Genomic DNA, 13,338 nt, shown 5'->3' with positions numbered 1-13,338 from the left:
ACTCGTCATGAATATTTCAGAGAGAAGCAACATGAAAAGCTCAAGTGTCCCAGCCTCTCAGATTTCCAACAGAAGGAAAAAAACACAAACCACACGCACACAGGCACGCGCGCACACACATACGCTAGGTCTGCTGGCTTGGCCATCACATGCACGTAGTTCATTTCAAGGCAATACCACATATGTTCCAAGACAATCTGTCACATTTTAAAAATATATAAATATATATTATACATCTCCTCTGTATAATGTGCAAACTCTAAGCAGCTGGCAAGAGGGCAGTGGTGATTTAATGCAAGAAAACTGCGCTTTGCTGAAGGGGCTAGGGACTAGATAGCTTGGGCTGTAACAAGAAGCCTCTTTGACAATGGCGCAGAGTGGCATCTTTTCACACAATTATATGTGGGTCACATTAACCTCTGCTGTGCAGGATTCCCTTGAGCTGCTTCTGTCTGCATGGCTCTGCAAAGAAATCAAAGCAGAAATTCCTCTCTCCCTCTCTTTCGCCGTGTAGAGTGATGCAGGGAAGTGATGGAGAGGGAGAAGGGGTTCCCAGCTCATCACGCAAGGCAGAAGGCTGTGGGCAGAAGCACGGGCCAGGTCGGAAACATAACGAACTTCCTGGTGAACTCAGGGGCAAAAACTTCACACCTCAGGACCACACAGTTTCATTAATCAGATATATGAATCAGTGGACCTATTTGAGATTTTGAGCTGTTTAGAGCATTATAATATTGGGATATACACGTGCATACAGCTGAAGAAATGTTAAGTTTTGTTTTCAGCATATATGCCAGATGCTCTTTGGAAACTATTTGAATTTTGTTCTGTTGATGCGGAGACAAACAGAAGGAAGAAGGCAGGCAAGACATTTTTTCACAGACTGTGGAGATACAGATTTTCTCCTGTCAAATGAAACTCAGATTTGCAAACGGAAATTTCATCAAAGCCATGGGATTTATTAAACAAAGCAATGGTTTCTTTAACAAAATCATTTGGGCATTCCACTGTGTTCTGGATTATTATTATTTTTTAAATTTATTTATCAAACAACTCCATTCCTGGGAATGTGTCAGGAAACTTTCAATGAGATTAGTTTTCCACTTTCTAGTGCCTTGAAAGTTTGTTCTTTTTATAGATTTTTTTTTCAGGTACCTCACCATATTCTTCAGTGTACCTCTGTATTTAGATGGTTTGATGTGGTATACAGCAAATGATCTTTATGTTCCGTGGCAAACTGAATTTAAATGACAAGATCTTCTAGATTTGACAAAGTCACCATGAAATTCGGTTTTCATTTATATTAAAATGGGATCTTTCTCAACAAACTCATTATGGAAATGAAAGATACATTCCTTGAAGTGACAATTGATACTTACACTGCCATTCAGCTCCAATTATTTTGTTAATTCCCACATTTTCAGTACCAGGATGCTGCAAGATTTTGAACTTGCAAAACACAAGAAGCTGGAAAAGTCTTTGAAGACGGCTGGACACTGTGAGATAAGGACACAGATTGGAAGTATCTGCCAAGACACCTAAAAGTGAAGATTAAGACCAACAATTTTAGAGGTATTTGAGCATTTTTTACATGCTGAGATCACTTCCACATCATGATCTGATATTTTAAAGTGCACAGTTGCATTACCAGAATCTGTAATTGCTGCTCACCTTTCACCCTCTGTTGCTCATTTCCCCTCTATGCCAAAGTGCTCTTTCCACTCATTTCTGCCAAAAAAACTGTGTGACCAGGCTCTGAACCAGACTGAGGAAATTTTCCTGCTTTAAACAAACAAACAAACACAACAACCTTTTATTTTATTTTATTTTATTTTATTTTATTTTATTTTATTTTATTTTATTGTGAGGTTGGCTTGCTCCTCCCATCTGATTCCCAACCATATGAGTAGTTTTGCCAGCATAGCAGTATGAACAAGAGGCCAGGAGACAACATCTTAAACCAATGTTACCACCAAGCAATTTGTAATATCAAACCACAGGCTAAATCTCAACTAAGAGCTTTTTGGGTTTAGAGTGAACACCTCTATTAAGATGAATTAAGCACTTCACAGAGTTCAGAGCTGCAGTTTCAATGTACTTCAAATCTCTATTTTCAACACTCAGCCCTGAAACAGAAATGGCCTGAAAGAAACCAGATAGGAAGACCATTAATTCCAGGTTTCTGTAGACAAGTGTTTTTGTGCATATGTTGTGTTTAATACAAAAGCACAACCCTGCGCTGCAGTCACTGCCACTGTCACTCCACTGTACAGTAGAGACATCAGAGCTACCTTAAAATTAGCTAGCACAGGTCCTGATAACCATCTAGTCTCAACAGCACGGGCTTAGCATGGGCTAATTTGTCCTGACAAGATTATTTGCAAATTAGGTGAGGAGGTCAGACGATTGCCCTATAACCGCATTAAAATGCAGTAAACATTGGCTCCAAGTTCATACCCTGCCTACATTTTAAATGTTTTTCATGGGGCATTCACTTCTTGTTCCCCCCTCAGTGCCAAGTTTTACCCACTCTCAGGCCTAGTTTCAGCCAAGAATACGTTTAAATGCTCTGCTCAGTCCGATATTACAGGTGTGTGTTGATGCACGTCAGGAGTCTTGTAGCTGAAGGGTATCAGATAGATCCTCAGCTGGGAAGACTCATGAGTGGTGATCTTAAACACCATGTGGAAACTGGATTGCTCAAGTTAAAGACATGTAAGACCAAGGAGGATGGGAACAGGTTTCATCCAGAAATATAAAAAAAAAATAATAAAAGCCTTCTGGATGTTTCTACTTCATATCTCTGCTAGATACATATCCTGCTCCATCACCCTTTGAGCACGGGGAGCCCTAAGAGAAGCAAGACTGGCTGAATGGAGCCATTGCATGTCCTGCGAAAAACAAGGTACAAGGGTAACAGTGCCTTAATCTTAACTGTATGTAGAAATGGTGTCTGACCACTCACATTTGGTCTGTTGCACTCATATCCTACATGTCAATGTATGTCAACAGGCTGGACACAAAAGCAGGCATACACACTAGACTGACAAAAACCAGTGAAACCTTCCAGTGGAGTCATAAGGGCAGGAGGATGCAAGAAGCACTTAGAACAAGAATAAGAAATGCTGTATAGGGTCAGACCAAAAAACAACCTAGCTCAGTACCTGATATATACCAGCAGGCAGGAGCAGACACTTAGAAAAAAAAACAAAAAAAAACAAAAAAAAACCACAAAACAAACAAGGTCCACATGGACTGACCTTTCCCTGTTCTACCTGGCCATTGTTTTAATAATGCTTAAAGGCAGCCTACAACAAGTGACTAGTGCAGCCACCAATGGAGCCACCCTCCATTTACACATCTGAATGTGCTCTGGATGTATTTATGCCTTTGGCCATCGTGTAACTTGGTAATGACTTCCCCAATTTATGTAGCCACTAATGTCACAAATTATTTCCTTGTATTTGTTTTCAACTTATTACCTGAAGGGTTCTTTTGGTCCTTGTGACTCCAAAGCCTCCTTATGAGAGCTTCTGCCCTGTTACTGCAGTGAAGTCTTCCTCCCTCTAATCCTGACACCTGTTTTCTTTCCCTGACACACTGGGTGCAGTTCTGACGAAGGAAGATGAACTCTGTATAGATTCCTCCACCTGAGCCAGTATCAGTGGGAAACCTTTAGGGTCAATAATAAGAAATAGAGATTTCTAAGGCCTGATTCACATTATCCTGAAGTGAATCATTAAACAGGAATATGGATGACTAGATCATGTAAGCAACTGCAATGTAAATGCCTAAACTCAGTTAAAAGAAATCCCACCTTCTGTCTTTGCTAAGACTCCTCTTTGATTACAGCTCAGTGTCATGCACTCCGACTAGTTTCTTGTCATTTTGGGTGCTTCAACAGGAGTGAATACTCTCCTCACAATATCCTTACTTTCAATACCACTTTCTTCTCCTTATTTTCCTTCTTCCATCTCTTTTCAGTGGTCTTGTTTTCCACCAGTCACACCAGCTGGTGTGACTCACAAAAGTACTTATTACACAGACTTACTACCCAGCAGTCCTACTACTGAGAGCAATCCTCTTGTCCCCCCCAAAAGTAGTTTTCTAATGCTTCTAACCCTGTCCAGAAGACCCTTTGTGAAAGCCAGGTACGGATATTCTCAGATAGCTCTGATGAACTAGGTTTAAATGACAAGTAGGGTTGTCTGTACAGAACAAAAGCTTCAGGTGTCCCAAAAATTCATTCAACTTTTTAGCATAAACATGACCTCCCAGCACCAAAACATAATGACACACACACACAGAAATTAACTTGGCTAGCTGCTACATCAAAGCTGTGAAAGAGCCTTTTACATCACGCAAGGAATAAGCCTCTCTTACAACCTTGTCATATAAATGCCTTTCATTAGACTCCTGTTCACCAATTTGGGGCAGTTTCAAAAGGATGTGGGGAAAGAAACAGTGGTAAGATCCCAGTGTGCTCCTTGAGAATATCCCATGACCTTACCCCATGTCATGTATCTGAATAAGAACCTGAATCCCTAACTCATTACTCCGGTGTTAAAATGGCCTGGGGATGGGGCAGTCCGTCAGGCAGGCAGATCTGAAGCCATTTAGGACTAAATTATAATTCGTAGAGTAGTTCTCCAAGCTTTTTAGGTAAAGTGCTGAATTGGTTTTTGTTTGTGAAAATCTGACATAGGAAGAGTTTGTCCCACCAGAAGGTGACATAACCCAGACGCCACACTGACTTGACACTGAGTTTACAGCACTTTACAGAGAGGAAGCAACTTCCCCTTGATCAGGCAACAGCCAGGACCTCTCCTGCGTCACTGAACACTCAGAAGCTCCCCATCCCACTTACCTCCCCTTAGACAAAATGAAATGTTGTCCCTTATGCATCATTCATCAAAGCCATACCCCATAATTAATGGCATCATTTGTTCAGGGGATTTCAGTAGGTACTGAAATCCAAAGCATCAATTCAGCAGTCTCAACCCAGCCTGGGTAGATAAAAATATGCCAGGAAGACTTTCACAGACGTGTGACACAGGAATCATTGTCCTTTGAAAAAGTGGTTTAAAGGTGTTTCAGAGCTATGAGATCCTGCAAACTGGGTTCTCAGCTCCAGCAAGATGATACTACAGAGGAATGTTACATGAGGGGGTCACCTTTATGGCATTTTAAGGCAATACCGTGGTCTGGGATTGTCTTCACAAGAATGGAAACAGCCACAGTTACAGCAAATACCAAAGCTCCAAACACGCAACGAATTAGGAGTAGCCAGGTTCACTGCAGGCCTGGTCATACTCCCTTTTCCTCTGGAACACCTCCCAGCCCAGCAGCAGAAACAACAGAGTGGCTCTTGTGAAGAGGTTGTTGTCCAAATCAGAGATTCAACCCAGACCTCACCAAGCCAGTAACACAGGACTCAGCTGGAAACCCTTTCTCCCCAGCACTGCAGCACACAATGGCTTGCCCCAGCGCAAGATCTCAGTCTCCTTCTTACAACTGTGCAGCTTCTCTGGAACAGTTTTTTGGGGCCTGTGGTTTTCAGCAAAGAGGAATTTAAAGAACAAAACCTTGGTTCATTACATCATGGCTCCAGTAATGTCTAGGAACATTTTACATTTGATAAAATCTCCCCAGATTACCTTCTGAAAGCCTGCGGTCAAGTCACATGGCTGGAAACACAAGAATGATGTAAGTAACCACTGAATAGCCCATAGATCAGTTCTCTCATGATGCTAGCACAGAAGCTTGGGAGAGGCATCACATCTCCTTCAAGGGAGCATGGTAATTAGCTGAAGTCAAGGAACTGCTATGTCTATGCAGAGACAGGAAGAATGGCCTGGAGTTATACATGCATAGGTCTCACTTTGCAGAAATACTGGGTCCAAGGTTGTTTGCTGTGCCTGCTCTCTGCACTACTGTTGTCCATCCTTATCTATCCCTCTGTGTCCCAGCTTCCTGGGGGTACATTGTCCCACCTCTTCTCAGTGTGGTTTGGAAGCTCTCTGGGGAAAGAACATGTATGCAAAACCTATCTTTCACCGTGAGTTTGTACAGTGTGAGACTTTGCTCTCAATCCAGGTTCTTAAAACAAGGTTGAACCTACCTTAAAGGTGGGGACTCACATCTGAAGCTTGGATTTATGGGCGGATGAGTGGTCCATTAGAGCAGATGGTCAGAGGGCATCTCTTCCAGACTGTTAAACCTGGACAAAAATGGCAGAGAAAACAGGGAGATGAAAAATGCCATGGGAAAACCTGAAGTAAACTTTTCCAATAAACGATTACTCTAAAGGGGATCTCCGTTTCATTCTCGTGCATTCTGCCTTTGGGAGAAAAAACACTTGCACAATCTATTATTTACAGGATAAGCCTGTGCTTTGGTGAGTACTCTCCTCTGCCTTTCAGAGACAAAGTGTGAACCTTCAATCTTCAAGTAAAGCCACGGAAGCACGATCTGTACAGTTAACAATGGAAGGATGGGCAGGAGTCACCTTTAAATTCTGACCTCAGGTGACTTCTCTGATGTCAGAAAGTCAAAGACAAATTGAGGCATAATAACCAAGAATGTTGATTTCCAGACTGTACTTGCAACCACTAGTTCATGCTGCTTCTCATCAGAGCAATGTCATCATGAGACTTTTATTCATCTGAGAAAACAGAAGTGACAGCAGCTCTTTGTTGTGATTGGCCTCTAAGCTTCCCTTGTCACACCATAATTAGTTAGCAGGATTGCTTTATTGCAATTGGGGTATTTCATTTGCAAGTGCATTTGGATTGCTAATTCAAATATAAGTCTCAAAAGCAGAGAATAATACAATGTTACAAGCCCTACAAATGAGATATTTCTCTTAAATAGGTGGCTTATCCATTTTGCCTGCTTTCTGTTATGGACTTACAGTCTTTATTTTTGCTCTGAAGATTCAAATCAGTTGGAGCTTTTATTGTAAGTGAAAGAGTCAGGGACAGTACCTGTCCCAAAAAGCTATTAAAAACAGGTAATAGGTAAAAATATATATATATATATAAAAAAAAAAAAAATCAACACTAATACCAGTTCCTCCTCTTTACAAATCAGGAGAAGAACCACGAGGAGATGAAATGACTTGCCTGCTCGCATTTCAGCTGAATCAGGTCTCACAGCTCTGGGTAATGACTCAGCCAGAAGACCACCCTTCCTCTTCAACAGTCGCTGGAGGTCTAAATGCAAGTAGCCTGCCAAAGGAGGGAATATATTGTTTAGAGCTGAAGATTTCTGGATACCCTGAGGCTTTGCTACAAACCACCCCTCCTCCCTGCCTTGGCACAGGATCTTTGTCAAAAGCAGCTAAAGATAAATGCTCGAGCCTGGTGTTGTTCCCAGTGGCCCATCTGCAAGCTTCAGTGCTAACTTCCTGGTAGGTGCCTCCCTTTCAAACTGGAATCCAATTTACAAAGCCTTTAATTTTAAACTTTCTCATCACTGACTTAATAAAACTAAATGACAGGTAATGGTCCCAGAAGCCAGGAACTATTAGATCCTTCTCAACACTAATAAGGGCTGATCAGACGCTTGTGCACTCTTTTTCCAGCTCACAAAAGCCCAGCTCCCCAAGGACTCTGCCACCAGGGGAGAAACAGGAAACCAACCCTCTAACAGGCAGGTGAAGAAGGGCAAGAAAAGAAAGAAGAAAAAAAATCAGGAAAAAAACGACGTCAACACGAACACTTTAAACTGGAAATGGGTAGCAGGATCACTGTGGATAATGCCTGATCTCTTCCTGGAGTTCATTTGGGGCCCACGTGCTCGCTCCATTTCCCCACCAGGGCACTGGGGGCTCTCAGAGGCGCTACAGGCATCGTGGCTACGCAGAGGCATGGAGCAAACCGGCTCTGATTTCTGCCCAAAGGCATCAGTGTCATACCGGTCGGGATGTCAGCTTGGGAGAATGTCAAGGCAGCAGTCACGGTGTGCTGTCACAAAGAGAAATAGATATCATTTCAAACACACAGCTCTGGAGAGAGGAGGGAGAAGCAGAAAAGAGAATCCCATAATGCACTTTTAGGGGGGAAGAAATAGAGGAGGAGGCTTAACTCTGCTTTGGCCACACCAGAGGAGGCAGAAGATGCTCCATATCCTTACAGCCAGCGTGCCCCTAGGCTGGGAGGGGCAGGTGGGATGCTCCAGAATAGGCCTGATTCTTTGCTCTTTGTTCACTTTTGGAAGGAAGGAGCTGGAATCAGTCTCTGAGGATTATTTCCTGCTTTGTGGTCTTCCTTGGCAAACTAGAAGCTGTGGGCTTAGCCTGTAGCACAAGGGAGATGGGTAGTGGTGTAGTGGCAATGAACAGGGCTCCAGTGGTTTTCTGTCCTCTTCAACTTACACCTCCACACCTCTGTGATACAGGAGACTTAAACCCAACCTCATTCCTACTCCAATTGTCTTAGTAAGAATCCGACCGTATAGCCTTCACATCCCAGGCCTAAGGCAGCCTTACATAAACTGTGTTACAGCCTTTCAAGGTGAGTGTTACAGTCACATCTTCCCCCATCACAGAAAACCAGCAAGATTACGTGGGCTTAATTTGAAGACACTCCTCTTCACCTGCCATGAATAGACTACACTGTTCCTGTAGCCATTAAGTTCTTAGGCCTTGCTTTGCAAAGGGGAAGAAAGAGAGAATCTTCACTTCAGTCCCCTTCCTAGACTACAGAGTATGTAACCCTATTTTCAAAGCAAGAAACGCTTTTGAAAGAAGACCTTTTGGTGCCACAGAAATACCATCCAAGAGCACAAGTATTTTAACAAAAAGAGTGTATTGAATTACAGTTTGAGATAAACATGACATTTCCAAGACCTGATTATTCCTCCTTCCCCATAAAATATTTGCTTTCTGCCCATATGCACAAAGGGAACAGCACCAAGGAGTCTCAGGCTCCGTCTTTGAAAGCATCCTAGTGGAAGGCTTGGAGATGACACAATGAGCTTATCTTATTACAAACACACACATGATATCTGTGTAACTTTTTTGATATACAAAGTCAGTATCATAGAAAGCCCTGGAGCCTGTTGCAATATAATTAATGTGATAGGAAATCTTGTACTGGAGCGCAGCCAGGATTTTCATCACACTCAAGCCTCACTCAGTAACCACTGGACTTTCCATTCCTCCCTCAGCCACCCACCTTATTTATCTTTCCTTCCCAATTCCTCTGAAGCACCTTTTAAACCCTATTGACATGATTGTTAGCTATAGTAGCATGCTGAATCTATGAAGGACTCTCTGTCTGGAGCGAATTCCTTGCTTGCTGGCTCGTCTCTAGCCTAAATCAAGGCTCTCTTATCCTTGCACATGACACTAGCTCATATAGCCTTGAAACCTCTCACTTCCCTATTCCCAACAGACATTTTTATATTTAAAGACGTTCCTCCTTCCTCACCCCTGTCCTTTTCCTCCCAGGTTTGGCTTTCCACATACGATTCTTCCAGCATTTCCAAACAGAGAGAAATCTCCCAAGACCCTGCGTTATGCTGGTTACCCTATACTTTGCCCTGTACTCTGAATCTCTCTCTGATAATAAGGTGCATACACTGTATATCACAGCTGTAGAAAGAAAGGGGATGTATACATGTGGCCTCTCCTAAGTGTAATACACAGGTCTGGATCCTCTCCCAACATCTGCTCTTAGTCTGGACAAAGGGAATGAAAGATGTTACAAGGTTTGTGGCTTGTGTAAGAAAGATCTCGTGAAGAATTGCAATAGCATACTCCTAACCCATGGGAAATGGGTATGGACAGGCTCTTGGAACGAGGTGTAACCTTGACAGGGATGCTTCATCTTGCAACACCAGCTTTTTCACTGCGTTTTTTAGTAGTAAATAGCAAATAGCATTTGTATTGCTTCTTACAACACTGCACTGCTGGACAGATGAAAATATCTGTAGCCCGTAACAGACAGGATTACTAAAGGGGCTTTCCACATCCACACAATAAATGGACAGTAGGGTGAAGAAAGTAAGCTGGTCGTTGGGGTTACGTTGTTTAAAACATTGTTTATCCAAATGTTTTTAATCTCTTGGGAAAACATGAACTATTTTTGCCCTATAACGATCCTATGATTCTATTTCTACCTTTCAGTCACCAGTGGGCTATACCAAGCTGTCACCCTCATCAAGGTGCTGGTTCATATCATCCAAAATCTGCTTCCACGGCAGAACATTAGTTACCCCTTGCTGGTAGTTTTGAGTTAACCTGGCTCTGAAGAAACGCATCTCTTAATGCTAATTATTCTTGGTTGTTCCCTTTAGAGGATTTCTGTTCCTAATTAGAATGTGAACGTAACTGTAGCTTTTCTAACTGTCCATGTGAAGCCTGATACTTAGGTAAATTCATAGGATTGTATGAAACTGTTTGGAAACACTGAGCTTTATATCCCTGTTTTGGGCATGATAATATTTAAGGCTAGAACAAAGCACACGGTAAATTCCTAAAGCCTGTAAGTCAGCTTGCTTTTCACAGGACAAGATGGCAATACAAGGTTCACTGTAAGACTACCAGTTTCAAAACACCCAAATAAAATAAAATAAAAGTTCTAGATGCCCTGTTCCTATGGAAATCCTTAATATCAGACCTTTGAGGCCCCGGGGCAATGCCCCAAACCAGGGTTACTCTAAATCTGTAACTGAACATTTGGATAACTGTCTTATCCTGCTGGAGCTCTCTCTCCTCTAGCAATGAGCTCTACCCCAGGCTACCATACATCCCTGGATAAGTGCTCTTTATCCAGACCCCAGTTTTGTCTTTGTCGGGTTTCACCACTTCAGAAACTTTCCTGGGATTCCAGTTTGTTGGGGCTGTATCTGTGCTTGGAACTGTATGAAAAACACAGGCAAACAACTCTCAAATATTAATCTGAGGTGCACTGAAGTTACTGGGTGGGAAAATATAAGTTTCCACCACACAATATAGACCATTCAGGAACAGAAGCGAGGCTGGCAGGTCTCCTTTCATTAATAACATTGATTAAAATTCAGGCTAGGTGTTCCACCCGTCATAGAAAATAACACCCTAAGAGGGTGTTTCTGACTTGAATGGAGAAGAGTTGAGTTGCTGTACTGATTCTGCTCCCACCTCTTTTTTAGATTCAAGGCAAATTGTTCAAAACCCAGGCCTCAGTTCTGCATCTGCAAAAGGGACACAACAGCTACACATCTCTCTTGGTCTCCTCCTCACCATTCGCTGTCTTGTCTGTTCAAGCATTTCACAAGAAATGGCGAGGTCTAGTGCAGTGACTTCAGCTGGGGTCCTATGGGAATGGCAAATAACAAATTCTAAGAGAGGAGCTTTCTGTCCCAATAAATTGAGAACAAAAGGTAAGATACTGTAATTTGGACAAATACAGAACAACACTCACTTTTGTGCCATGGGCGATTTGACTTCAGGAGAGCTGTGCAGCATATGCATGATGCAGCTGGATTCTGGTTTGCGAAGCAGAGCCCTGAGAAGTCTTGCAGAGAATATTAGCAGCAGAATCTCACTAGTTGTTACAAGCTGTGATCTCCTTAGACTATTATTTTATTAAGGAAAAGCACATCTCTTGGAAATCATCCTCCCTTCTTCCCTCCTGCGACTTTCCTTCTTCAGTTCCCAGGACTATTTAATAAGGCATAGCTTTCAAAGGAGCAGCAGCATGACCAGATGGTCTAGCAAAATACAGCTTGTAAAAAAAACAAATTCTCCACAAGTAGAAAACTTGGGATGCACGTGTCCCCTTGAAACAGCTCTAAATGTGGATTTTGAGGCGCACCATGTAAGGAAACGATGAGGGCCTGGGCTGCTTTCTATCTGGTACCTACCCAGTCCCACATATGACACACACTTATCCTTTTCATTGCTCCTTGTCTTTTCAAACCACACAACAGTGTCATTGTTCAGATGGCAACTTCACAGCAAAAGGCAATCGTCACATCCCTCAGCTGGAATTGGCTGCAGTTCAGATTTCAAAGCCCAGAGCAAGGTTTTTTCACTGAAGCTTTTCTTCTGGGAGCATGCTGACAGGCCGAATGGCTTACCCTCAAATGTGCCAGGCCATAATAAAATCACCAGTCACCCAGGATCTTCTCCAGACCAGACAAAGGTACTGCAAGGGCAGGGAAAACAGATGCCCTGCAAATACCAGAAAATCATGTGGTGTTTACTAGGACTCTCAGCCTTGTTCCTGCCACTCTGCTGGAGCAGCTCCAGGCGTTCAGGGTTCACACTGGACTGACTCCAGATTAAACGACAATGTAATAATTTATATGCATCTCTATGCTTTGGTTTTAAAACCTACAATTAAAAGGATACAAGGACACAGTAATTTCCTCCATGAATCAGACCTGTGGGCCCGTTAACGCAGGATCCTACTCATTACACTGGTAAGTGGAAAGCTGACAACATAGTTCTCTCTGTCCTAGTATTTGGGAAATTGGTGCTTTAAGAAGGATGACAAAGGAAACCAGCATAGTCAGAAGTGACGAAAAAGAAAGCTTTGCTGAGAAGAACAGTGAGCTCCTCCTGCAGTACTTCCAGGATATCTGTAAAGCATGCATGGTTCAGCCTGTGGGGAGGAAAAGAATAAATTTCCGTTCAATAAAAAATTTTGTATTTTCATTACTTACTTATGGTTTGCTTTGGAAAAGACCCCCAAAAGCTCAGTATTTCCTCCACAACTTTATTTTGAGCCCACTGAAATATGTTGTAAATGTTTTATGCTCTACTACATACTACTAGAAAAAGAAGCAAAAAACAAAACACCACTTGGAAAGAAAAAGAACAACTAAATAAAAACAATGGCTTCAACCCATTCAGGCTCATCTCTGAGCAACAATAATGCTGCCCTGAAGAGAAAAAAAAAAAAGTCAAATCAATGTGATTTCTTCAACCATTTCATTTTTGCCAGAATGTCATTTTCCAATGGAAAACCACACTGTCAAAATGTTTCTGACCAATTCTATGTACAATAGTTCCTAGAGAGCATCTATGTGAGCAGTGATAATTAGGACAAGATTTTCAAAAAATTACATTGCCATGAGGAAATTCAATGCTTGCACATGGAATATAAGGCCATCCATACCATTGTTTTCACCTTGAGCTTTGGACAACTTCTATTTTACTGTCAACCACGAGATGTAGCTTATTACAGAGAAAACATATATCAAATAGTGTCTGCCATGCAAACTTTATTCTCGTTCTGTCTTGTTTAGTTGTTTTCTCTTAAAAAGTCATTAGACTGAAAGTAAATGGTCACTCTTTATGGACTGAAAACACTGTGTGTCCTTAGATCATCAGCACAAAGAACACAA

General features: G+C 42.1%; 1 long non-coding RNA gene across 1 annotated transcript; it reads right to left on the bottom strand.

Annotated features, from left to right (window-relative positions):
• Positions 1–1,753: 1,753 nt before the first annotated feature.
• Positions 1,754–7,189, bottom strand: LOC309884702. Its single transcript, XR_014318660.1, has 3 exons — positions 7,125–7,189; positions 6,122–6,220; positions 1,754–1,779 (listed from the first exon to the last, which is right to left on the bottom strand). It is a non-coding gene; the product is annotated as an uncharacterized lncRNA (long non-coding RNA).
• Positions 7,190–13,338: the final 6,149 nt, after the last annotated feature.

This window comes from Aythya marila, assembly GCF_965140915.1.
Source record: "Aythya marila genome assembly, chromosome: 17".
In the NCBI taxonomy this organism is placed as follows: Eukaryota; Metazoa; Chordata; class Aves; order Anseriformes; family Anatidae; genus Aythya; species Aythya marila.
The sequence above is the reverse complement of the archived record's forward strand: the minus strand, read 5'-3'. Positions and strand labels throughout refer to the sequence as shown.